The 26360-nt window shown below is 40.6% G+C and overlaps 1 protein-coding gene across 1 annotated transcript in view; it reads left to right on the forward strand.

Annotated features, from left to right (window-relative positions):
- The window catches only part of UST (uronyl 2-sulfotransferase), a 283170-nt gene that overhangs the window by 198358 nt on the left and 58452 nt on the right, over window positions 1-26360 (forward strand). The window lies entirely within an intron of this gene.

Here is a 26360-nt window from a genome sequence, read left to right on the forward strand (position 1 = left end):
GCAGAAGGTCTCGGGGGGAGGTCAGGGGACAGGGAGCGGGGCGGGGGGGTTGGATGGTTTGGATGTTCTGGAGGCGGGGCAGTCAGGGGATGGATAGGGCGTGGGAGTCCTGGGGGACCTGTCAGGGGGCGGGGGTGTGGATAGGGGGTGGGGCAGTCAGGGGACAGGGGGGTTGGGTAGGGGGTGGGGTCCTGGGAGTGATTAGGGGCGGGGAGTTTCTGGAGGGGATAGTCAGGGGACAAGGAGCAGGGGGGGTTGGAAGGGTCGGGGGTTCTGAGGGGTCAGTCAGAGGGCGGGAACTAACTATTAATAGAGGAAATGCTCAAGGCCAAAGCAAGTTCAACATAGCGCGGTTTCACCTATAACGTGGTAAGATTTTTTGGCTCCCAAGGACCACGTTATATCGGGGTAGAGGTGTATTTAATACATTTTTAAAAGGTGAAAGACAATTGCATTTCTTTTTAAATTCCACTACACAAAATCCACACCATTTGAATCTGAAATTTACCCTGATGCTCCTTCAGATCCTCTATCAGTTTTGAAGGACCTGAGACAGAAATTAATACTATATTGTTCTAAAGTTTCAAAAAGTGACTAGTCATTTGGAATGCTTCTGTTTTTGGATGCCCAAGTGAAAGACACCTAAACAGGGCCTGATTTCCAGAAAATACTGAACACCCATCAGCAAGAAATCAGGATCCTTTTAAGATGTTGCAATCGGAGTAGCTGAAAATTGAGGCACCCGACATCACTAGTCACTTCTGAAAATTAGGCCATTATGTTCTCTGGATGATTGAATGTAACAAAATACGGACAAGGAAAAGGAATGAAGTAATAAGATTAATTTACTGTTAATAAAAACCCATGGCTTTTACCACATCAAAAGTGAGGCTATCTTTTCGTGCTATCAGCAGGATTGATTAAAAGATGATCCAAAGGAACAACTGAAACAATATATCTCCTGAGCTCAGGTCAAAAGGGTGCTGCAGCAGGAAATTGCAGCCTCGGTGACAAGCTCCCAGCTGCTGTAGTGATAGCTTCCAAATACAGCTTCTGGCACCCTCACCACCGTTGTTATAGCTGCAGCAGATTCTGTAAATCCTGAGGCAAGCTAAGTCCTTTTAGCAAAAGTAGTTTTGTTTTTTGTTTTTAATTCATGAATAATTTTTTTTAAATGAGATCAGATTGTTATAACTAAGCAGGGGATTGCCATGATTCTAGCACTGCTGATACAATAAAGACCTGCACAAGGATAGCTCATGTGACTAATCACAGCAGCAGAATAAAAGACAAAGCTCTGCTTACTCCCTGTTTCTCCTTACATCTTCTCTCACCTCAGAGAAATGGCTGGATTTTACCCAGGCAAGTAACCCATGCCTCAGAGAGACTCTTCTCCCCCACCCAAATGGCACAGTTTTGCTTGCAGAAGCCCAGTTTCTATATAGTAGATATGGAGTAGTGGAATCCGAAATAACTGGATGAAGAACAGCTGCCTCTAACTGATCCCAATGAAGATGGAGTTACAGTGCTAGGAAGAGGGAAGAAATTCAAAGAACTCACTGAAAAACTGATCTCTACCTCAAATGAATGCATCTGCTGATCACAGATTACTAAGGTAGCATAAAGCTTCAGCATCTTGGATTTCTTGCTGCTCCTGGACTATGGACGTTCATTATTTTAGAGGCAAGTAACATTTTCTATATGTTCAGCTGGCTAGGAAGCTATGCCTTTTCCTCTCAAATGCGGCACCTTACAGCACAGTGGGATCACCTCCAGAGAAGATTATTCTAACTCTCTCTGTGTCAGGAAGAATGCAGCTGTCACCAGGAAGCTGAAGCTCATGCAGTATGCCAACAAAGGCAGCTGTGAACACACCATCAGAATTCTGGAAACTTTACTGTCTGCCTTTTCCTTCAGTTAAAACTGGAAAGGTCCCATACCTGAACAACAGAGGGGTCATGGGTCAGATCTGAGGTACCTCAAAGACCATCTGACTATTTCCAGTCTTCTAAGACAGCTGTGCACATCAAATATGTTTTAATGAGGCTGGCCTGAGAGCACACTGTGGGACAGAAAACATGGCATGGTCGCTGGCAGAACTCCAGCTATGACGCTTTACCAAAAGGTGGTCAGATTGAGCCTGACCATGCTCAGGTCTAAATGCAATCCCCACCTCTGTGATAGGGCATGATCTTTAACTGTTGTGGGGGACTTGAGCACTGTGGTGACTAGTTAGCTAACATACCTAAGGTGGAAGAGAGCTGTTTGAGTCCTTTGGGGAGATGGGAGGGTGAGCAAAGCAAATCCTTGACCACATGCAGTGTTCCCTCAGGCAAGTTTCTGAACATTCATGGGAAGCATTCACCACTGTTAATGAAATCAAGACCTGTGACTAGAATTCCTAAAAAGTGCTCAGAGCCAGCTAGGGAGATTTGCTGTGATATGTATATGTGTGTGTGTGTGTGTGTATATATATACACATTTACATATACACATACACACACACACACACACATTATATATATATATATATGAGATAAGTGGATTTAAGCATTGAAACCCAGCAGAAAAGAATGCAATTCATGGCAGTCGAAAAAGCCTAAGGATTAAGGGTTATACTAGGAGGGCCAAATTCAGGTGAAAAATTCAACAACTTTGAGAATGAATAGTTTCCAGCAAATTGTGTTTAAGGAATGGGGAAGGGTAGCAGCAGGATTTACCTTCCTGTGAAATGGGCAGGGTAGATGGGCCTCCAACAGTATAGATGTCCTGAAGTCTGCAGGGTAATCCAGGGATCTTGGGGGTGCTGTGAAGGGCATTTGCTTCAGATAGAGGCTTCTGTTCTCCAAACTATCTCCAGGATCTCCCTTCACTCCTAGCAGCACAGCTCTGTGAATAGCAATGTTGCTGTAGATGCCTCAGCCACATAAGTGGATAAAATTAGCTTGGGAGGTTGGCACTTGAAGCAAAAGTCTGCATAAGGTAACAGTGATAGGTTCATGTTTTTATTTAAAAGGAGAAATCTTCTATATATTTGTTGGGGATTCATACTGGAGCAGTGATACTTTCCCAGCTCCACCCATTTACTATCTATGTGCCTTAAAACTGCAGAGGTCTCAACAGACAGCGCCCACATGCAGGGTCAGAGGGAGTGATTCTGCCACATTGGCACAAACTCTTCTCCCTCCAGCAGAACTTTAGTAAAACTGTTCCATTTCTTTCACCCCTTCCATAGGAAAAAGCATAAGGAATGACATGGCCCTGGTTTTGAACAATGATTATCAGGCAATAGGGATACCGCAGACAAATGTCAAGGTTGGCAGTGCCTCCCCTTTCTGTAGTGGGGGGAACCATGGGGCATTCTCCTTAGGCAAGTGGCGATGAGGGAGAGCATAGGGGCAGGGTAACCTAGTGCTGAAGAACACGCTGACGGTTCCAGAACAGGACCATCAGTTACAGAGGAAAGTGTTCATCAGGGCTAAACACCTTCTCTCTTCCACCCAACCTGAATAACATGGGTAGGTTTGATGGCACTGTCTCCCAGAACTTGGTCCAGGCCACTCTACCCATGAGGGATAGTTTTATCCCTCTTGTGCAGCTTCTTTGGTGTAGGAGGAAGTTACTGCAATTTCTGGGAGCCTCTGAAGAAAAGGGGATGGAGGGGACAGGCTGTATGGATGATTGATCAGAGAGGCTGGTTCTTATTTGTAGAAGTTCACTGTTGTCTTCAGCAACTCTATGAGTTGTTACTGGAGATGCTACAGAGTCACTCTGCACCCTTTTTCTCTAGGTAGGTGAGCACAATGCAGAGCCACCATTCACAGAATAATGAGCTGATTTATAGATATTAAGGTCAGAAGGGACCATTATGATCATCTAGTCTGACCTCCTGCACAATGCAGGCCACCGAATCTCACCCATCCACTCCTGCAATAAACCTCTCACCTATGTCTGAGCTATTGAAGTCCTCAAATCATGGTTTAAAGACGTCAAGGTGTAGAGAATCCTCCAGCAAGTGACCCGTGCCCCATGCTACAGAGGAAGGCGAAAAACCCCCAGGGCCTCTTCCAATCTGCCCTGGAGGAAAATTCCTTCCCGACCCCAAATATGGGGATCAGCTGAACCCTGAGCATGTGGGCAAGATTCACCAACCAGATACCCAAGAAAGAATTCTCTGTAGTAACTCAGATCCCACCCCTTCTAACATCCCATCACAGGCCATTGGGTCTATTTACCATGAATAGTTAAGGATCAATTAATTGCCAAAATCATGTTATCCCATCATACCATCTCCTCCATAAACTTGCCGAGTTTAATCTTGAAGCCAGATAGGTCTTTTTCCCCCACTGCTTCCCTTGGAAGGCTATTCCAGAACTTCACTCCTCTGACGGTTAGAAACCTTCATCTAATTTCAAGTCTAAACTTCCTGATGGCCAGTTTATATCCATTTGTTCTTGTATCCACATTGGTACTGAGCTTAAATAATTCCTCTCTCTCTCCAGTATTTATCCCTCTGATATATGTATAGAGAGCAATCATATCTCCCCTCAACCTTCTTTTAGTTAGGCTAAACAAGCCAAGCTCCTTGAGTCTCCTTTCATAAGACAGGTTTTTCCATTCCTTGGCTCATCCTAGTAGCTCTTCTCTGTACCTGTTCCAGTTTGAATTCATCCTTCTTAAACATGGGAGACCAGAACTGCACACAGTATTCCAGGTGAGGTTTCACCAGTGCCTTGTATAACGATACTAAACACCACCTTATCTCTACTGGAAATACCTAGCCTGATGCATCCCAAGACCGCATTAGCTTTTTTCACGGCCATATCACATTGGCGGCTCATAGTCATCCTGTGGTCAACCAATACTCCAAGGACCTTCTCCTCCTCCATTACTTCTAATTGATGCGTCCCCAGCTTATAACTAAAATTCTTGTTATTAATCCCTAAATGCATGACCTTACACTTCTCACTATTAAATTTCATCCTATTACTGTTACTCCAGTTTACAAGGTCATCCAGATCCTCCTGTATGATATCCTGGTCCTTCTCTAAATTTGCGATACCTCCCAGCTTTGTATCACCGCAAACTTTATTAGCACACTCCCACTTTTTGTGCCAAGATCAGTAATAAAAAGATTAAATAAGATTGGATCCCTGAGAAACTCCACTGGTAACCTCCCTCCAGTCTGACAGTTCACCTTTCAGTATGACCTGCTGTAGTCTCCCTTTTAACCAATTCCTTATCCACCTTTCAATTTTCATATTGATCCCCATCTTTTCCAGTTTAACTAACAATTCCCCACGTGGCACCGTATCAAACGCCTTACTGAAACCTAGGTAAATTAGATCCACTGTGTTTTCTTTGTCTAAAAAATCTGCTACTTTCTCAAAGAAGGAGATCAGGTTGGTTTGGCACGATCTACCTTTTGTAAAACAATGTTGTATTTTGTCCCATTGACCTCAATGTCTTTAACTACTTTCTCCTTCAAAATTTTTTCCAAGATCTTGCATACTACAGATGTCAAACTAAAAGGCCTGTAGTTACCCAGATCACTTTTTTTTCCTTTCTTAAAAATAGGAACTATGTTAGCAATTCTCCAATCATACGGTACAACCCCTGAGTTTACAGATTCATTCAAAATTCTTGCTAATGGGCTTGCAATTTCATGTGCCAATTCCTTTAATATTCTTGGATGAAGATTATCTGGGGCCCCCGATTTAGTCCCATTAAGCTGTTCGAGTTTCGCTTCTACCTCAGATATGGTAATATCTACCTCCATATCCTCATTCCCATTTGTCATGCTACCATTATCCCTAAGATCCTCATTAGCCTTATTAAAGACTGAGGCAAAGTATTTGTTTAGATATTGGGCCAGGCCTAAATTATCCTTAACCTCCACTCCATCCTCAGTGTTTAGCGGTCCCACTTCTTCTTTTTGTTTTCTTCTTGTTTATGTGGCTATAGAACCTTTTACTATTGGTTTTAATTCCCTTTGCAAGGTCCAACTCTACTTGACTTTTAGCCTGTCTCACTTTATCCCTACGTGTTCTGACCTCAATAAGGTAGCTTTCCTTGCTGATCCCTCCCATCTTCCACTCCCTGTATGCTTTCTGCTTTTTCTTAATCACCTCTCTGAGATGCTTGCTCATCCAGCTTGGTCTACAACTCCTGCCTATAAATTTTTTCCCCTTTCTTGGGATGCAGGCTTCCGATAGCTTCTGCAGCTTTGACTTGAAGTAATCCCAGGCCTCCTCTGCCTTTAGATCCATAAGTTCTTCAGTCCAATCCACTTCCCTAACTAATTTCCTTAATTTTTGAAAGTCAGCCCTTTTGAAATCAAAAACCCTAGTTGCAGATTTATTTTTTAATATGTCCTTTCTGCTTTCAGAAGAGAGGGATTTGGCTCTACCTGAGTAGGAATTTAAAATTGTGATTCTTCTTAACAGAATAGATTAAGTAATGGTTTTAAAAGTTAAATTGATTGGTTTATTTGTTACAGTGGTAATGACAAATTAATCATTTTTATTTTCTAGCTGGAAAAATAAGACTATTTGATAACAGAGATGCGTTTAGTCCAAATAATTTTTTATTTCCTGGAAGAGCAGTCCTCCTGCTAATGATAAATTAGCAGACTATTTAATGGCAAAGAATACAATACTATATGTGATATTATTAGCTACCAAGTAAACATACTACAAGTGAGAAAACCAAAGCCCGTAGAAGTATTTCATATTTTGTCATATATAAATAATCTTTCACTGTTGTGGGCAAAGTTGATCAGCTTAAGCGACGTTCGTGCCAGTGAAAACTTAAAAACGAATGCATGAATAATTTGTATATCAATGCAAAATGAAACCTTAGAAATTCAGCACAAACATCAGTTTTGTAACCCCTGCTTAATGTAACAAAATGCCTAGGAGAGGAACTGAATACATTGTTTAATTTGTATGCCATTTCTACTTAGCTGAAAGAATCCTTCACCAAAAAAAAAGAGTGGGAAATAAAACTGACAGGATGTTTGCTTAAGTGGTCTAGAAAAAAATTTAAAACATATAATTTGCAAAATAAAAGTGGAAAAGCCAATTCAAAGAAAACGCAAAAATATCCAGACATAATAACCTTCCAGAAATTCTATCATAGGTTTAAGGCACCCCAGGTTGAATCTGAGCAAACCACTGTCTAGCCTAGACTAGTTTAAAAAGTCAAGTTTCCACATTTAAACAACACTGAAAGAGGAATATTAGATGAACCAAGCTTCCCAACCTAAAACTTGGGAAATACCTAGGCCCTAATAGTTTTTTCCTCTGATTTTCACACAATTTTTGGAGTGGAGGTTGTTCTGCTCTTCAGGGTAATTCTAATTAGACAAGTTATCCTCTGCTGTGAAGTAAGCTAAAGTTTCATGTGTCCACGAGTCCAAATGTTTCTCCCACCAGCTGATATCCCTGTTGGTCACAAAAACATAACTCTAGTCCTCTATTTTGACTGCAAGATTTGAGGGAGTGATAAAGGAATAAGTAAATAACATACAGTGCCTGGAATGCATTGGGTTGACATTTTAGGACAATGCTCTAAACCTATCAACCCAACCAAGCTGAAACAGTAGGAATCATAACTGTCCCCTTAATTGCAGAGTGTCTTTTTGACTTGGTCCAGTGTCTAAGTGCAAACTACTCTTTTGGATGCAAAGATAAGATGGCCCCCCCAAAAGTTAATCAGTAAAACCCTTCCTCTTTGGAGATCACTAGTTAAGGGCATCCGAGACTTGCCAAGTCTGACGGCTTTTATCATGGCTCCCATGAGTCTGATATTTTTTTGCCTCCTGCTCAAGATCACAGGAGCATCTGCAACCAGTCTTTGTTGGGGGTTTTTGCCCTTTTTAAAGATGTCTGATATCTTCCATTGTTTTCACTGAGTTAGAAGCCATGTTGGCCTCTTTTGAGATTGCTGCCCCGCGTTCTCCATGGATTGAAACTCTGTTTTGGTGCTATCTGTTTTTCTTTCTGACTGAAACCTTTGCATCTGTGGGGAGATGGGAAAGGAGGAAGTGGGAATAGTTTAGGGAAATGAGAGTACTGGAAAGTGTGGAAGCTGAAGTGAAACTAGGATTTTTGATGCAGCTAGGAAAGATTATTGAAATTAGTTCCCTGTTTTTTTTGTTGTTGTTACATTCATGTTCTTCCCAGCTACAACTATCCATGTTTTCAGTTGGAAAAGTCATGCTGGCAGCAAATAAATGCCCTTTTTAAAATGAAAAATCAGTCTGAATACAAAAATTGGTGATAAATGTCCCATCATATAAAAATCTAAAATGTCCATTCCAAACGAATGTCATGTGGCACCAAACCTACATTTTGTGTGTTAATGAAAAGTGACAACCATCCTGTTTGTGAAGGAGAGTTTCCTGCTAGAGGGGAAAAAATAAAAAACTAATGTTAAGGTCTTTCTTTTTAGGAAATTGTTTTTTCCACATTTGTGTAACGTTTTAAATTTTTTCATGTAAAGAAAATAATTTCTCAAAAAGAAACCTTTACCTTTTCCTTACTACTTTCTACTTGCTTCCTCTCATCTGCCTCGGCTGACTTGTTTGAAGGCTCCAGATTTGTTCTTTGCTAGACTTTTTGCAGCGCTGCCACTCAGATTAGGAATCCTGGGGAAGAGCAAATGGGCCATGTTGTCACTGAGTGGAGCTGAATGAGCTTGAGTCTCTGGAAATCAGAAGGCTAGAACTGAGAGAATATTGCAAAAAAAAAAAACAACTTGTGAACATTTGTTTGAATAAATCATATAAATTCACTTTATCTTTTTATTCATTTTTTTTCAAGCTTTTGTATGTGATACTTTTCGCGAGAACATCTGCAGAAAGTAAAAGCCTCATGAAGACTTATACAAACATGTTAGGCCCCAATCCTTCAAGTTGCTCCACACTGAGCCCCACTGATTTCTGAGGGGCCATGCACAAATGCAGGGGGCCACCTGTATGGGGCAATTTGCAGGATTGGGAACATAGAACCCAAAGGATTAGTGCAGCCATCTTGAAATCTCAGTGATTTCCATTCTCCTGTGTGAAAGCTAGTTATCTGGACAGAATAGAATTAATACTGTGTGACTTTGATGACAATCACTCACACCAAATAACAGTCAAAATAAATTATTAGAAAATAACTTATTGACTGAATGTGTTCAGAGAGAGCATGTGAACAACTGGGAATAATGAAAATCTGTCTTTTTGCAAACAATAAACAGAGGATGAAACTCATTGAATAAACTATTTCCTGAGAACAGAATGCCCAGTTCTACGTGTCCCATAGAAGGTCTTCTGTTTTGAACTAATCTTCGAACAATATGGCTAGGGACAAGGGTGTGATTCAAATGAATTGGCTGTGTGGGGTGTTTTGTTTTTTCCTACATGCTGCTGCTAAGGATCCCTAAAAACTTTCCAAGAACATTTTTCTAATCCTTCTATGTGGGTTGTTTTACTGCACTCATCACTATGGTAACTGAGTGCCTTACAAATTTATTAGTGAACAGAAGATTAATATTTCAGTTCCCCTCTCTCTCCTTCGTTCTCTAGATACTGTTGTTGTTTTTTGAATATGTGATTTAGGTCGGTTTCGGGGAAGGCTAAGTTGAAAGACTGATAATGAGTTTCTTGTGGACATTTAAGAGACCCAGGATTAAGAAAAACATTTTTCAACTGCTATCAGAAATGTGATGGAGGGGGATTTGAAATCTAAAATACTGTGATATTGTGGGCAGCTGTTTTAAGAGCTATACATTACTACATACTTTCTGTAAAGAAAAAATATATTTTACAAGTTGGGGGATAGGGAAGAACAGATGAAAAGAAATATGAGTGAAAATAAGGATTATAAGAGAAATCCCATCTCAACTTTGTTTAGGGTTTGCTAACATTTAAATACACTTGCCTTTACAGTATATGGTGCCTCTGATAAGGTGTGGTTCCTTCCTTGTTAATCAATTCTTTGTTGTTTGTACATTTCAACTTGTTAATAACTTGAAAATATTACCTTTGGTGTAAGCCCCTGGAAGAGGTGAAGTTTTGTAGGGAAGAGGGGCCTAACACCTCTTCTCTGATCAGCTTCTCAATGGAAGGGAGGCAGAGACCTGTACAAATGCCACTCCCCATCCCTGTCTGTCCTCTAAGGGGTTGCAAGGAGTCATGCTGAAGGAACCCCTTGTAATCTTCTTGTATGGGGCAGATTGTATGTGAGGAAGAACCACCTGTTGCACCTCCAGTCATGGAGTGAGGAAGACTTTTCACAGGTGTTCCCCTACAGCTGCATGAATAAGAGAGGGACCCTTCAGATAGTCTAGGGACCACAGTCACCTAAAGGTAGGCTCCAGTTACAGTGAAACTTCAGTTATCATCACAAAATTAAATTGCTCTGTACTTTGAATGATTTCCTGGACCTATTGTTATAAAACTGGCAGTCTACCTAGAATCATGATCACATTTTCAGTCATTTGTTCAGCGGCCTGAAAGATCGTTTGTTTTGCACAGATGACAAAAGACTGCAACTGCATCTTTTAAGCACACTCACGGAGAGCTCAGTTTTGTCCCCCATCCTGTTCATGAAACCTATACAGGAGATGGTGAGATCCCATGGTCTTCAGATGATACCCAGGTCTGCATCCCCTTCACTTCAAACACAACACCCTCAATCCAGCTTCCTGGTTCCGGAATAAAATAAAAATCTAGATGAAGACTAACTGGCTGAAGCCAAACTAAGGCAAGACTAAAGTGGTGGTGATGGGGAACGAGAAAATTTTTGAGGAAAAAAGCCAAAAATATAACATTGCCCTCAGTCAAGGCATCCGTCTTCCAGCTTTCAATCATTGAAGTGGTGTACAGTCTTGGAGTCCATCTAGGCTCCATACTGTTTCTGAATAAATCTTAATCAGTGGTGCAAGTAGCAATCATTTCTTGCTGGTACACTGCACTCATGGGAGGGACATAAGGGGAGGCACGTGACCCCCCCTCCAGCCTGAGGCCCCGACTCTCTCCCTGTCCCCTCCCCAGGATCCACATCCATCCCACATTACCTTGGAGGGTGGTTTCTGCCCTCCTCCCTCTGTGCTGGAGACTTCTGCTGTACAGACCGCAGGCAGGAGGACCCAGGAGGCACAGCTGCGTGGAAGGGCTAGCGGGTGGTACAGCTGTGCTGGAGGAGCTGCCAGTGCAGGGCTGCCGTGTGGCCCCACGTTCTGCTCCTTTTGCCGCTGCAGTTCCCAGGAGAGCCCTGAACTGCAGGGCTATCCCGGGAATTGCAGCAGCAAAAGGAGAACGTGCAGCTCCTCCGGCGTAGCTGCTGTACCGCCCCCAGCCCTTCCACGCAGCCGCGTCTCCTGAGTCCTCCTGCCCGAGGTCTGTACAGCAGCCCCGCCAGAGGGCAGGTCTGGGGACGGTACAACAGCCGCACCAGAGGAGCGGCCTGCATGGGGCTGCCTGGCAGCCCCACATCCTGCTCCTTTTCCCTGGGAACCGGAGTGGGGAAAAGGAGGGGAAATTGAGAAATATCTGACTGGTACAGCGTACCGTACTGTACCATACCACCGTACTTGCACCACTGCTGTTAATAACCAAAGTACTCTTATTAAACTTGGGTGGCTAATAAGCCATGCCCCTTTCTGATTGATGCTAGCTGGCCGCAGCAGTCTGCACATTCATTGCCCTAGATGCCATTGCTGCAGTTTATTGTAATTATGGATAAATATGATTGCCATGAAGAAACCAGATGATACAGGGCATCCAATAGCTGATCTTTATCTTCAAGGGCCTCAGTGACCTGAACCTCTTAACTATATCAAAGACCACTTCTCTTTCTGTCTGTGGCCAGGATCTTCCTGAATAGCTACTTCTATCCAATAGAGCTGACTGTGTAGCATACAACTGAAACATATAGAGGATTGGCCTTTCAGGACAGCTGTCCTCAGTCTGTGGAACTCTCCCCTACTAGTTATTGGGATGATCAAAGATCTCTCTCTTTTCAGGATGAAATGAGGGACTCATCTCTTTCCCTTTCTATCAATAACTACCATAGAGGTAGAATGAAACAAAAAGGAAAAAGAAAAAAATAATCTCATATTAGTCACTTTCACAGAATCACACGGGAAAAGAAAATAATTGGTGGTTGTTTTAGGGGTTTTTTCTGACTGACTCCTACCATTATGGAGATTTGTATTTGCTCAGATACTGCACTGGTGGGTGTATTAAGAAATACCTAGAGAGACTTACTTCAGTGCCAAAGTGAAATGGTCAAATCATCATGACTGAATGCTTTTCAGTCATTTAATAACCTTTTTGACAGAATAATTACAAGATCTGGACAGTGGTAGTCAGGTCATTTTCACATTGGCTGCATTACAGTGAATGGGACATAACATTGCTAAATTGTGACCTGATAGGGTTATAGGCTGAGGCACTAGCTTCTTACCTCTTAAATCCGGTTTGGATATTGAAATGGCTTTGAGGGTCAGTCTCTAGTGGACATTTCTCCTTCTCAGAAAACACCCACAGTCTGGCACAATTTAGTACAACTGGCACCCATTGGAGGGGCCTCACACCGGAATAGCATTGGCTGCTAAATGTTTGGCTGGAGTTGCATTGGCAGTGCTATGTGAGGAAGCTTGAGTAGCATCTGCTTACCATATGGCACGCTCTAGCCAGTGTTACTAGTCCCCTGCATTCATTAGCAAGGACCAAATTCTGCCAGAATTTGAAAATGGAAACTTAAAAAACTGATTAAATGGAAATTCATCATCTTGACTTTTGTGGCTTTGCATTGAGATGCCCAAATACTTACTTGATATACGTTGAATGAGAACATTAAACACTGACTGATTAAAATCATACTTATGCAGGGTTAAAGCTATGTATTACGTAGTCATTTAATCTCCACAAAAATGTCTTAGTAACTTGTGATGTTAACATACAATAACAGTCTTAGTAAATCTTCATTACATTTGTATTTGGGAACCTTCATTCCAACCACTACCCTGATTTTATGGTATCACTAGAGCAAGGTAGGTGTTTCTACAGCCTTAAAAAGTAGGAAATCGTACCTTTCCTTCTTTCATTTTCTGTTTACACTGTTAAGCAGTCTTCTGAGCATTCGTGTTTACACTTTTTCTCTCTTCCCCATCTGGGTGTTCAGAAACATCCAGGCTTGGAGAAAGATATGCCTTTTTTTTTTTTTTAAAAGTGTAGTTGTACTTAATACATATCTCGTGAGATTGTCAGGATGTGATGGTCAATTTGATCCACATATAAATACTGAGCAACAAACATTTAAAAAGCAGTTAGAGGATTGTGAGTTTCTTAGCAGAGCAGAAAAACTTTCCTTGGCTGTTCAGAATAAGTACGATACTGTACTGTTGACTAAAAAACTGTGTTAAGAACAGCCTTGTAAGCAGGAGAGATCATCATTGACTGGGCTTGCCGACTGGTTTTCCACATCATTTTATTTAGTTTCCTTTTACGGTTGTGTCTAGTTGAAAGCCATTTATTTAGTTCACCACTTCCTCTGTGGACCTTGTGACGCACCTTCACTTCACATTTGTTACCTTCAGTCTTCGTTTGGAAGTACATCCTGGCTATATTATAAATAGAATCCCTCCCAATTATATTATACAAGTTACAGTTTATTAGCAGGGTATGGAAAGATGTCATTTTTCTCACTTTGGTTATGAGAGAAGAAAAGGCAGTTTTCATAACTTGCAGTAGATTAATGGGGAAATGGGTAGAAAATATTTGTAAGATACAAGTATCTGATAAAATATAATTCTTCATTATTTAAAGTCTCTAGGATCATTTAATAAGCATTAATATAAGTCTGTTAAATAGAATCTGAAATTTTTATAATCAGTTTAAGTTCATTTAGGATTAACAAATCAGAATTTTGAAGTCTGGATTTTTTTTTTATCCTAAGTGTTACCTGCACTGAAAAAAATAGAGTACTTTATCTACCATTAACGTTGAGATTTTACACAAATCAAGAAATTCCAAATTATGCGATGGAAACCTAACTCCAACTGCTTCCCTTAGATGTAGTGTTCTGTATTACTGGGTATATAAAAGTGAATTCTGCTGGTATGGAGAAACCTTAAATGCTCATAGTTTTAAAAGTGCAGAACTGATTTCATTCAGACATAGATAGCTATCCCTAAGGTCTCTTTGAGTTTTCTGTGTGCAAAATGTATGTTGGGATATATGAGGAAAGTGTTGATTTTTTGTTTTTGTTTTAATATACATAACTTTGACCTGGCAAAACCAACTATCTTCGTTATTTCAAAAATTCCTTTCTGGGTTGAGAATAAGCATAAAAAAATTGAGTCCCCCCCCAAAAAAAGTTGGCTTGACAGTTTAACAGCAAGTGAAATTAAAAGGGTGTTAATTAGGGCTGTCAAGTGACTAAAAAAATTAATCGCACTGCTAAACAATAATAGAATACCATTTATTTAAATATTTTTGATGTTTTCTACATTTTCAAATAGATTGATTTCAGTTACAATGCTGAATACAAAGTATGCAGTGCTCACTTTATATTTATTTTTATTACAAATATTTGCATTGTAAAAAACAAAAGAAATAGTATGTTTCAATTCCCCCATTACAAGTACAGTAGTGCAATCTCTTTATCATGATCGTTGAACTTACAAAAGTTGTATTATATACAAAAAAAACTGCATTCAAAAACAAAACAATGTAAAACTTTAGAGCCTACTAATCCACTTAATCCTACTTCTTGTTCAGCCAGGCTGTAAGACAAACAAGTTTGTTTAATTTTGCAGAAGATAGTGCTGCCGCCTTCTTGTTTACAATGTCACCTGAAAGTGAGAACAGGTGTTCGCATGGCACTGTTGTAGCCAGTGTCTCAAGATATTTACATGCCAGATGCCGTAAAAATTCATATGTCCCTTCATGCTTCAACCACCATTCCAGAGGATATGTGTCCATGATGATGACAGGTTCTGCTCAATAACAATCCAAAGCAGTGCAGACCAATGCATATCAGAGTAGCCCCGTTACTCAATGAGGAGGGAAAGACAATAACAGAAAATGTGGATATAGCAGAGGTGGTTAATGACTTTGTTTCGGTTTTCACCGAGAAGGTTGGTGGTGATTTGACGTCTAACATAGTGAATGTCAGTGAAAATGAGGGAGGATCAGAGTCTAAAATAGGGACAGAACAAGTCAAAAATTACTTAGACAAGTTAGATGTCTTCAAATCACCAGGGCATGATGAAATGCATCCTAGAATACTCAAGGAGATGACTGAGGAGATATCTGAGCCATTAACAATTATCTTTGAAAAGTCGTGGAAGACGGGAGACATTCCAGAAGACTGGAAAAGGGCAAATATAGTGCCCATCTATAAAAAGGGAAATAAGGACGACGCGGGGAATTACAGACCAGTCAGCTTAACTTCTGTACCTGGAAGGATAATGGAGCAAATAATGAAGCAATCAATTTGTAAACACGTAGAAGATAATGTGATAAATAACAGCATGGATTTGTAAAGAACAAATCATGTCAAACCAACCTGATAGCTTTCTTTGACAGGATAACAAGCCTTGTGGATAGGAGGGAAGCAGTGGATGTGGTATATCTTGTCTTTAGTAAGGCTTTTGGTCAATGTTCCCTCTAATTTTTGACAGGCTGTGTGCGCAAAAAATTTCTTCTATGCAAATTTTTGAAGCAGAGTTCAAATTTGTGCGCCATGAAGCAAATGCGCCCAAGCGAGTAAAATGCTTATACATTTAAAAACTTTTAATTTGTAATTTGTGATAATAGTTTAACACCATGTAATTTATAAATGTTATTTTTAAATACTTACGAAAAGGAAATTTAACCATTCTTCATGAAGCAGAAGTTAGTTTTAAGCATTACGCTTTATGATCTTTTTTTATAGACAATCACGAGCGTATATCAAGCACATATTAATCATGATCGTTATCAGTCCATAAGCTTCTGCCCATTGGTGTCCACTTTCACCTTTCATTCTATACACATGTCCAAAAAGAGTTTTGATACTGTCTCACATGACCTTCTCAAACTAGGGAAATGCAACCTAGATGGACCTACTATAAGGTGGGTGCATAACGGGTTGGAAAATCATTACCAGAGAGTAGTTACCAGTGGTTCACAGTCATGCTGGAAGGGCATAACAAGTGGGGTCCCGCAGGGATCAGTTCTGGGTCCATTTCTGTTCAATATTTTCATCAGTGATTTAGATAATGACATAGAGAGTACACTTATAAAGTTTGTGGATGATACCAAGCTGGGAGGGGTTGTAAGTGCTTTGGAGGATAGGACTAAAATGCAAAATGATCTGGAGAAACTGGAGAAATGGTCTGAAGTAAATAGGATGAAATTCAATAAGGACAAATGCAAAGTAGTCCACGTAGGAGGGAACAATCAGGTGCAGAATAGGAAATAACTGCCTAAGAAGGAATACTGCAGAAAGGGATCTGGAGGTCATAGTGGATCACAAGGTAAATCTGAGTCAACAGTGTAATGCTGTTGCAAAAAAAAGAAAACATCATTCTGGGATGTATCAGCAGGAGTATTCTAAGCAAGACATGAGAAGTAATTCTTCCACTGTACTCCGTGCTGATTAGGCCTCAACTGGAGGCCTATTGTGTCCAGTTCTGGGCGCCACATGTCAGGAAAGATGTGGACAAACTGGAGAAAGTCCAGAGAAGAGCAACAAAAATTATAAAAGGTCTCGAAAACATGACTTATGAGGGAAGATTGAAAAAATTGGATTTGTTTAGTCTGGAGAAGAGAAGACTGAGAGGGGACATGATAACCATTTTCAGGTACATAAAAGGTTGTTACAAGGAGAAAGAAAAATGGTTGTTCTTAACCTCTGAGGATAGGACAAGAAGCAATGGGCTTAAATTGCCCCAACGGCGGTTTAGGCTGGACGTTAGGAAAAACTTCCTAACTGTCAGAGTCATTAAGCTCTGGAATAAATTGCCTAGGGAGGTTGTGGAATCTCCATCATTGGGGATTTTTAAGAGCAGGTTGGACAAACACCTGTCAGGGATAGTCTAGATCAGAGGTGGGCAAACTATGGCCCGCGGGCCACATCCGGCCTGTGGGACATTCCTGCCCTGCCCTTGACTCCCGGCTGGGGAGGCTCGCCCCCGGCCCCTCCCCTGCTGTCCCCCCTCCCCTGCAGCCTCAGCTCACTGTGCCGCCAGTGCTCTGGGCGGTGGGGCTTCGAGCTCCTGCTGGGAAGCGCAGCTGTGTGGCTGCCTCCGGCCAGGCAGTGCGGCTGCCAGTCCTGCTGCTCTGAGTGACATAGTAAGGGGGCGGGGAGCGGAGGGGGTTGGATAAGGGGCAGGGGGTCCCGGAGGGCAGTCAGGGGACAGGTAGCAGGGGGTGGTTGGATGGGGCAGAAGTTCTGGAAGGGGTAGTCAGGGGCTGGGGAACATTGGGGGTTGGATAGGGGGTAGGGTCTCGGGGAGGTGGTTAGGGGCAGGGGGTCCTAGGGGGGCGGTCAGGGGACAAGGAGCAGGGGGGGTTGGATGGGTTGGGAGTTCTGAGGGGGGGAGGGATAGCTCAGTGGTTTGAGCATTGCCTGCTAAACCCAGGGCTGTGAGTTCAATCCTTGAGGGGGCCATTTAGGGATCTGGGGCAAAAATTGGGGATTGGTCCTGCTTTGAGCAGGGATTGGACTAGATGACCTCCTAAGGTCCCTTCCAACTCTGATATTCTATGATTCTATGATTCAGTCAGGGGGCAGAAAATGGGAGGGGGCGGATGGGGGCAGGGGCTGTTTAGGGAGGCACAGCCTTCCCTACTCGGCCCACCATACAGTTTCGGAAACCCTGATGTGGCCCTCCGGCCAAAAAGTTTGCCCACCCCTGGTCTAGGTAATACTTAGTCCTTCCTTGAGTGCAGGGGACTGGACTAGATGACCTCTTGAGATCCCTTCTTGTTCTATGATTCTATGTTCATAGATGCCACCAGCAGAAGGTTGATTTTATTTTCTGGTTGTTTGGCTTCTATAGTTTCCGCATCGGAGTCTTGCTCTTTTAAGACTTCTGAAAGCATGCTCCACACCTCATCCCTCTCAGATTTTGGAAGGCACTTCAGATTATTAAACCTTGCGTCAAGTGATGTAGCTCTCTTTAGAAATCTCACAGTTGTACCTTTTGCATTTTGTCAAATCTGAAGTGAAAGCGTTCTTAAAACGAACAACATGTGCTGGGTCATCATCCAAGACTTCTATACCAGAAAATATATGGCAGAATGTGGGTAAAACAGAGCAGGAGACATACAGTTGTCCCCCAAGGAGTTCAGTCACAAATTTAATTAATGCATTTTTTTTTTTAACAAGCATCATGAGAATGGAAGCATGACCTCTGGAATGGTGACTGAAGCAAGAAGGGGTACAAGAATGTTTAGTATATCTGGCATGTAAATATCTTGCACTGCCAGCTACAAAAGGGCCATGTGAATACCTGTTCTCACTTTCAGGTGACATTGCAAATAAGAAGCGAGTAGCATTATCTCCCGTAAATGTGAGCAAACTTGTTTGTCTCAGTGATTGTCTGAACAAGAAGTAGGACTGAGTAGACTTGTAGGCTCTAAAGTTTACATTGTTTTGTTCTTGAGTGCAGTTATGTAACAAAAAAAAATCTCCCTTTCTAAGTTGCACCTTTATGATAAAGAGATTGCACTACAGCACTTGTATCAGGTAAATTGAAAATTACTATGTCTTTTGTTTATATTATTTTTATTACAAATATTTGCACTCTAAAAATGATGATGTGAGCACTGTACACTTGGTATTATGTGTTGTAATTGAAATCAGTATATTTGAAAATGTAGAAAAACAGCCAAAAGTATTTAATACATTTTAGTGGGTTTTCTGTTGTTTAACAGTACAATTAAAACTGCGATTAATTGTGATTAATTTTTTTTAGCTAATCGTGAATTAGCTGTGATTAATCGCAATTAATTGTTTTTTTACTTAATCGCGTGAGTTAACTAGTGTTAATAGGAGAGTAACTAAAGGTCTGCACTTCCTATCACTATAGCATGCAGAAATGTCATAGCCTATATAGTGATACTGTAGTTAGACTGTAATTGATTGAAAACGGCTTGTGGAAGTGCTAACTTCCACATGCCTTTCCACTGGGTTAAGGGGGAATGTGCCATACACTGTGGCTGTTCCCCAGAATAGTGCATCTCCCTCAACTCTGCCTCCCCACTCATCCACCCACACAAGCATCTCAGGCTTGTGGATCTCCACTATGTGTTTTCTTGTAGGGAAGGGGAAACAAGCATGTTACAAAGCTGCCTTTCTATCCCTTTGCTGCTTTCTCACTCTGTAGCAGAAAGGAGCATCTGGCCTGTGGTGGTGATAAGCTTTAAAACATAGTCTTTATTATATCATGTTCTTTTAACACTTCCTCAACCGACATAGATTTTGTTCCATTGAAATCCTTTGCAATGTTTAATATTACATTTAAACTCAATATTACAAATAAACTCCTTGGTTCCATGGAGAGAGAGGATTGTATTAACAAAAATATGAAAGCTATATATCGCTATAAACTTGCTAAAAGATACAGTAGCAGAAACTGCCTTTATTGGGAGTACTGCATTGTTTCATTGCTGTCCCCAACTGCGACATCAGGGATGAGAGCTCATCTGATTTTTTTTATGCAGCATACAAAGTTCAATTTTACTATTTTACCCTAATTTTTGTATAATTAATTGCTCTAAGACAGTACAGCTTGATTGCACATGCTGATTCATTTCAGTACCTATAGGCAATGAACCAGGAAATGATTAATTTAAAGATCTAGCATAATATGATTTATGGACGTTTTTAGACATTTCTTCTAGGTAGCTAACATTACGCAATCTGGTTGTCACGGTTTTATCTTTTACCTTATTGAGTAAAGGCAGACTGGGTGTTCGCTCACAAAGGATTTATTACACTTGACCGCTGTTGTGTGCACATCATAAAGTACAAAGTGGCTTTATTAAAAAAGGAATTGATTTTTTTTAAATTATTCTCCTTTTTTTAAATTTAAGTTGCTGGTTGTCCTTGTTTCGAGTGGACATGTGTCCCTTTCACAATTGTTGCCTTAGCTGGCAATCGCAGAAAGCTGGGACAAAGTGAAAATTCACATCTGCAGGTCCAATCTTCCCGCTCCCACAGGTAGTTCCTGTTGAGCAGGGTTGAGGCTAACCTGGGAAGACAGTGCAAAAAAGATTGAGCTGCTGCAGGAACTCCTTGGGTTTACCTGTGGACTTTCAATCTCGAGAGCTAGCACCCCGACACCTTTCGTGATCTCTAAATTCACCGACAACTTCTTTTTAAAAGAATGTTTCTGCAACACAAAAAAGTCAGACATTCTCACTCTAACAGGAAAGGAAGATTTCTAGTACTGTCTGACTCCAGGTGCTGCAGCATAATTTGTGAAATATTTAGAGCTAAAATATCATGCTTGGGTCAGCCCTAATTAACAAGATTTATGATTACTTCACAACACTAAGAAGTAACCACTATAGGGACACCCCGGTCCAATACTCAGGTATTTGTGGTCCAGAGTTCGTAGTGAGGGATTTGCAAAAATTTCTGAAATCCTGACAGGAAAATCAGCATTACAGTGTATTGTCCTCTGCATTTTCCTAATGAAGGGACCTTCAGGAATACTCCCCACTTTTCAATAATCTGCATTTATAATTAGCTAAGAATTGTATTACAATTTAAAGATGTGTAAAGTCCCGTAAGTGTGATTATGTAATGAACTACTTTCTACATTTTCTTATCAGGTGTTTATTTCACTATAAAATAAATTCAGTTACCAACAGAGGCCATGTCAGATTGTGATTCTTTACATTTTGTATATGCTGTATGTTTCACCAAAGTCTCATCTCCCCAGAGCACTGCCAAAGCCTGGAACAAGGCTGTATCAATGAGAAATCATGGAAGATATAGTTGTCTATACTTTTGCGTTCTGTAAAAACATTTAAATCGTAATGAGTTGGACATACATCTACAGTTACAGAGTGATGTGGCTATTGCTGTTGATGTTGTCACTGGAAAGACTGTCCAGCAAAACACCTGTTGGAAAAGGCGTGTTTATTATAATTTGACTTAATTCGTGTCCTATACTTGGGCATCTCCTTATCTCCTTGTCTCCAAATCTCCTATAATGCAGAAGTGGGGAAGGGAAGAATCTTACTCAAAACATCTCAGAGAATAAGACCTGAATTTCATTGGGTAACAGTAGCTTGTAACTCAGAGTCTTTGATGGGGTAACTTTATGAGAAAGCAGCTTGTTTTGCGGGAGCATACTTATAGTAACAGGAAAATGGATTTACCTATAGCAGCCCTATTTTAGTTGTAGGAAACCCATTTCCTGTTTTCCTACATATTGACTGAGTTTCATTCTGAAAATAAAATATGTTGAATGTGTTCTTAGACCTTTCTTCTCAAGGAGAGCACTGTTTTTTCAGTAATGTGTCTTTTTCTGACAGTGTATAATAAGATAAAGGGTCATCAGGCATTTTATTAAGGAAAGATGTTTCTAAAAGTTGACATGAGAGAGAATAAGCGAAGTAATCTGGTTGGAAGAAAGCCTGTTAGGATCTAAGAGAGATGATCTAAGCTAATCAGTACTCCAGATGTGTAGGGTTTGGGAGAGAGGGCTGGGAGAAGTTGTTTGGGGCTTGTTGTTTTGAAAAGGCAGTTTTTCTTTCTGTAACGCCTCATCACTAAATTTATGGGTGGTCAGCAGCCTGACCTATCGCCAGAATACTAGACTAGAGCACTAGTTCACTTTGATATAATAATGTGGTGTTAATGAAATATTATTTGAAATAAAATTGTAGCAATGATAGGGGATGAATATGTTATGAAAAATTTCCAGTTTCATAATATCAGAACAGGAACAATGCAAGGCCTATGGAGATGGGGGAGGGAGGGTTTAATGAAAAGCTCCAATCAAAGTCTGTTATCCCACATGCAATTATATTGTCATTGGGCTGAAGAGCTTTCATGGCAAATACTTGCAGCGATTGTCTTTGGGAATGGCATGTGTCTGACTTTAGCTACGATGACACAGGTTTCAATGGCTTACCACAGTGCCCCAGCTTGTTAGGAAAGCAACGAAAGTATGATACTTTACCATCCCCTCTCATTCCACAATTCTCATTACAGAATTTTCAGTGTCCAGATTTTTTTTTTTTGGTGGTCTTTCTGTTCTTTTAACACAGCTAGATTTGGGTAGTGAACAGTGTCTCTGAGATTAAATCAACTTCCTCTAGTGCATCCAGAACCTCAGTAAGTGAAACTGATTAATTGAAATTCAACCAAAAATCACATTGACACTTCTCTTCCCCATGCCACTATACAGACAGGTGGTCTGTTCCAGTTTAGTTTTAATTTTATACACACAATGGGTTGAAAAACTTGCAGCAAGAAACAATTACGTTTCTGAGCAAAAATATTTGGGGTTCACCAGCACATCCATCATCCAGAACTGGTCAGGGCTTTGCAGATGCTATATTTCATTTCCACCAGTCACAACCCAGAATCTAAAAAAAACAAAACAAAAACAAAACAAACTTCTTACAGCAGTCGATTCATCTCAGGGCGTGATCATTGCCACCAGCACAACTCTGCTCCTGAAACTTCATCTATTGCAAGACCTCTGTATACCTAAATGACCCTGGTGTGAGGATGGTACACTTACCTATCCCCATGTCAATGGTCAAGGATAAAAGATGATCATAGTGTTCTATGAAGCCACCAGAAGAGGTCCACCAGCTCAAGGAAATTTGAAACCTCAGCCAAATAGGGTTCATCTGCACTGGCAGATTAATGAGTGGTGTGTCTGATACTCAGTGAACAAAGAAAAATATCTCTTTCAGATCATTATATGAATGGATGTGATCCAAGTTGCTTTCTTGCTATTTAATTTTCAACTATGTTCATGTAGGTCTACCAAACAAAACAAAACACAAATGCCTCCCAAGCACCTCTAAACAATGACAGCTTGAAGTTGTCAATTGGGAATTGTGCCTTCTACAAGTGAAATTCTCCATAGGTGCTTTAAAGGATCCATTTTCTGTTACAGTGGCATATGTTCATCTATGCCATTGTAACAGAAAATGAAATGTTAAAATTGATCAGGATAATCTTTTTTAACCTTACTAGTCTTGGGGGGGGAGGGGAGGGGGATGTTTTGGTCCAGTTATCGGTCAACTGGCACAGCAATCAAAATACCAAAGAAGACTCAGTCTAGCTAGGTATGTTCACATTTAGAATAAGTATAAATGATGTATACTTTGTAATTTATAATAATTAGAACACTATTAGAACACAGTACACACATTTCACATGAGTACACATCAGACCAAATGCACTTTTTTCTCACGATTCATGCTGTAATTTCATAGATCATAAGGCTGCAAATTAAAAAAAAAACTTTATAGAGGGAATGGTTGCTGGTGTTTGCTTTCACAAAGGATAGCAGGTGCTAAACTTATTAGAACCCTCTGGATGCTGTAATGTACACCATATGGCATAAGTAATACTGGTTTTCAACATATAAAGTACAGAATTTAAAATAAATGATAGCAATCCCTTGGCCACGTAGCAAACATGATGTTGATGAGTTACGGAGCATTAGAAAGTGTGCATCCACTCTCCACATGAAAAATTGTTGATCTATAGTAAAACCTACTTCTCCCAGGTGTAAATGCTTTGTTTCAACGGAAGTTGTTGTTTTCTTCCCAATCCGTTTAATTTTTCCCTTATCAAATCAAACTCTAAGGGACTGTTCCTCTGCTTCCTTCAAACTGATGTCATTCCGTTGACTTCAGTGGAGTGACACCTGTTTACTCTAGCAGAGGATCTATCAATAGGATTCTCTTTACACAACAAAATTTTTTCAGTAAAGAGACCCAAAATATTCAGTTGTCAAATGTGCAGGATTTTGTCTCTGAAGAAGTGTTTTTATTGGATGGGTTCTGTCTCTGCTTTTGTTAATCAAATTATGCTTTCAGAAGAGAGGAGGTCTCCATTGCTTTTTACATCAAATAATTCTTTGGGGTTTTTTGAATGAATGCAATCTTGTATTCATGTTTTTGAAGAAGTGATAGAGCTGCAAAGGGAAATCCTCTCTCTTTTAGGCCAATTACAGGAAGAGGCAGTTGTAGTTACAGCTTTCACCCATTGGCTTGCTAAAGCCCTGAAACCTGCCTTGGGAAAGATGACACTCTAGGGATTCAGAGTAGCAGCCATGTTGCTCTGTATCTGCAAAAAGAACAGGAGTACTTGTGGCACCTTAGAGACTAACAAATTTATTTGAGCATAAGCTTTCGTAAGCTACAGCTCACTTCATCGGATGCATTCAGTGGAAATGAATGCATGGTGAAGTGGGCTTTAGTCCACAAAAGCTTATGCTCAAATAAATTTGTTAGTCTCTAAGGTGCCACAAGTACTCCTGTTCTTTTTGTGAATACAGACTAACACGGCTGCTACTCTGAAACTAGTTATTTCCTGTTTCCAGGATGATGAGTCTTGTGGTTGTTTAACATTCTGAGCTTCTATTTTCTAGGTACTAAAGTGAGAGCACAAATGCCTTTCTTACCCAAGATCATATGAACAATTACAAAATGGCAGTAGCCGTAGCCGTAATAAGCATACTGAATTGCCTAAATACATTGTAATACATTGCTGAACATGACAAATACTTGCTGATAATCCAAAATATTTTAAAATATGGACTTGGTGCAATGGTAATTCTTAGAAAAAGAAATAAAGACTCCAGGTAGGAATGCCTAAGAGTGGATGTTCAGAAGATAGCAAGGAGTGATTAAAGGAGCCCAAGGTGCAATGGTGGGAGAGACTGACCATTGTGCCCAGCTTGGAAACTTCAAGACAGACCTCCAGGGGAGGGGAGATGAGTGAAAGAGACTGGCGTGGAAGAGACTTTTTTTTAATGTTAATGAATCAGACCTGAAGAAGGTGTGGTGTTGTCCTAGTGTTACTGAGGAGCCTTAGTGAGGGGGATACTGAGGCAGAGTGCTGCAGAGCCATGTTTGGCCAAAAGGGGCCTACAGGGCAGGGATGCCCTTTTTACTCTGGTATTTCTAGATATCTCAGCAGACTTTAGTACCACTGATTATATGATTTGCTGGAAAATAGTTTAAAATATACAAACTTGAGTTTTAAAAGTTGTCCTTGGTTTTTGTTTTGTTTTGACAGGAGTGATTGTTCATACTTTACTAAGTATTTAAAGCAAACTTTTCTCAATATCCAAAGGGGTGGGGGTGTGTGTGTGTGCGTGAATGGAATTTACTTCACTGTCTAATACCTTATCTCTCACGTGTTAAATTATGATGTGTCACTAGGAAGATAAAAAGTAGTAATTGATTTACATAAACAAAAGAGAGGGAGAGAAATGGGACTGTAGCTTGAGGAGACTCATCATAGACCCAAATACAATGTTAACAGCATGATGGTAGAATTAAGGCCTTGATTCAGTAAAGCATCCTTATTCGGAAAAGAAAGCACTTAAGCATCTGAAGTCTGAGGACATGTCTACATGTACAGTGCTGCAGCAGCGCAGCTGTATCAATGCAGCTGCAGCGCGTCTAGTGAAGACGCTCTGTGCCAACAGGAGAGAGCTCTCCCACTAGCATAATAAAACCACCTCCGCAAATGGCAGAAGCTCTGTCAGCTTAGTTTGACTAATTCCACTCTGTTTATATTAGTAAAGTTCAATATCTACATCAAGTCTTTCGGTAAAGGCCCCTAGATGAGATCAAAGTCCTTTGCTTTCCTAGTGGCTGAGCATACAGCTCTTTTGTGAGGGAGAATTTTCACCATAGGATCCAGTCCTGAATAGCTGAGTGATATACTGACTTACAGTGACGAGCGATGCACGTTTTGGCTATCAGAAGAGAACTTTAATTTATATTCAGTATAAGGCCATTGAACAAAAGTAGAATAAATTAGTTTTGTATCCTTGCGGTCAAAATTCAAATTATTGTGTCTTCTTCTGTCTTTTCCCAGAGGATATTTACGGGGGAAATTGCAAAGCATGTGTAATAATGGTGTTAATAAATTGATGCTTAAGCTGGCTATGTTCAGAAACAGTCTTATACCAGTCTTCAGTACATTTTAATCAAAGGGTGTGAAGTTAAAACTTGGCTTTGAAGATGTGATCACTACAACAGAATAATAGCATGGTGTTGCAGCAAGATGTTGTGATGCTCCCAGAAAATTTTTCCTGTGCTAATGAAATGTTAACATATCCTGCAAGTTATTCTTGAGGGACTTAGGTGTAGATGC

The sequence above is a fragment of the Eretmochelys imbricata genome, chromosome 3, assembly GCF_965152235.1.
Source record: "Eretmochelys imbricata isolate rEreImb1 chromosome 3, rEreImb1.hap1, whole genome shotgun sequence".
Lineage (NCBI taxonomy): Eukaryota > Metazoa > Chordata > Testudines > Cheloniidae > Eretmochelys > Eretmochelys imbricata.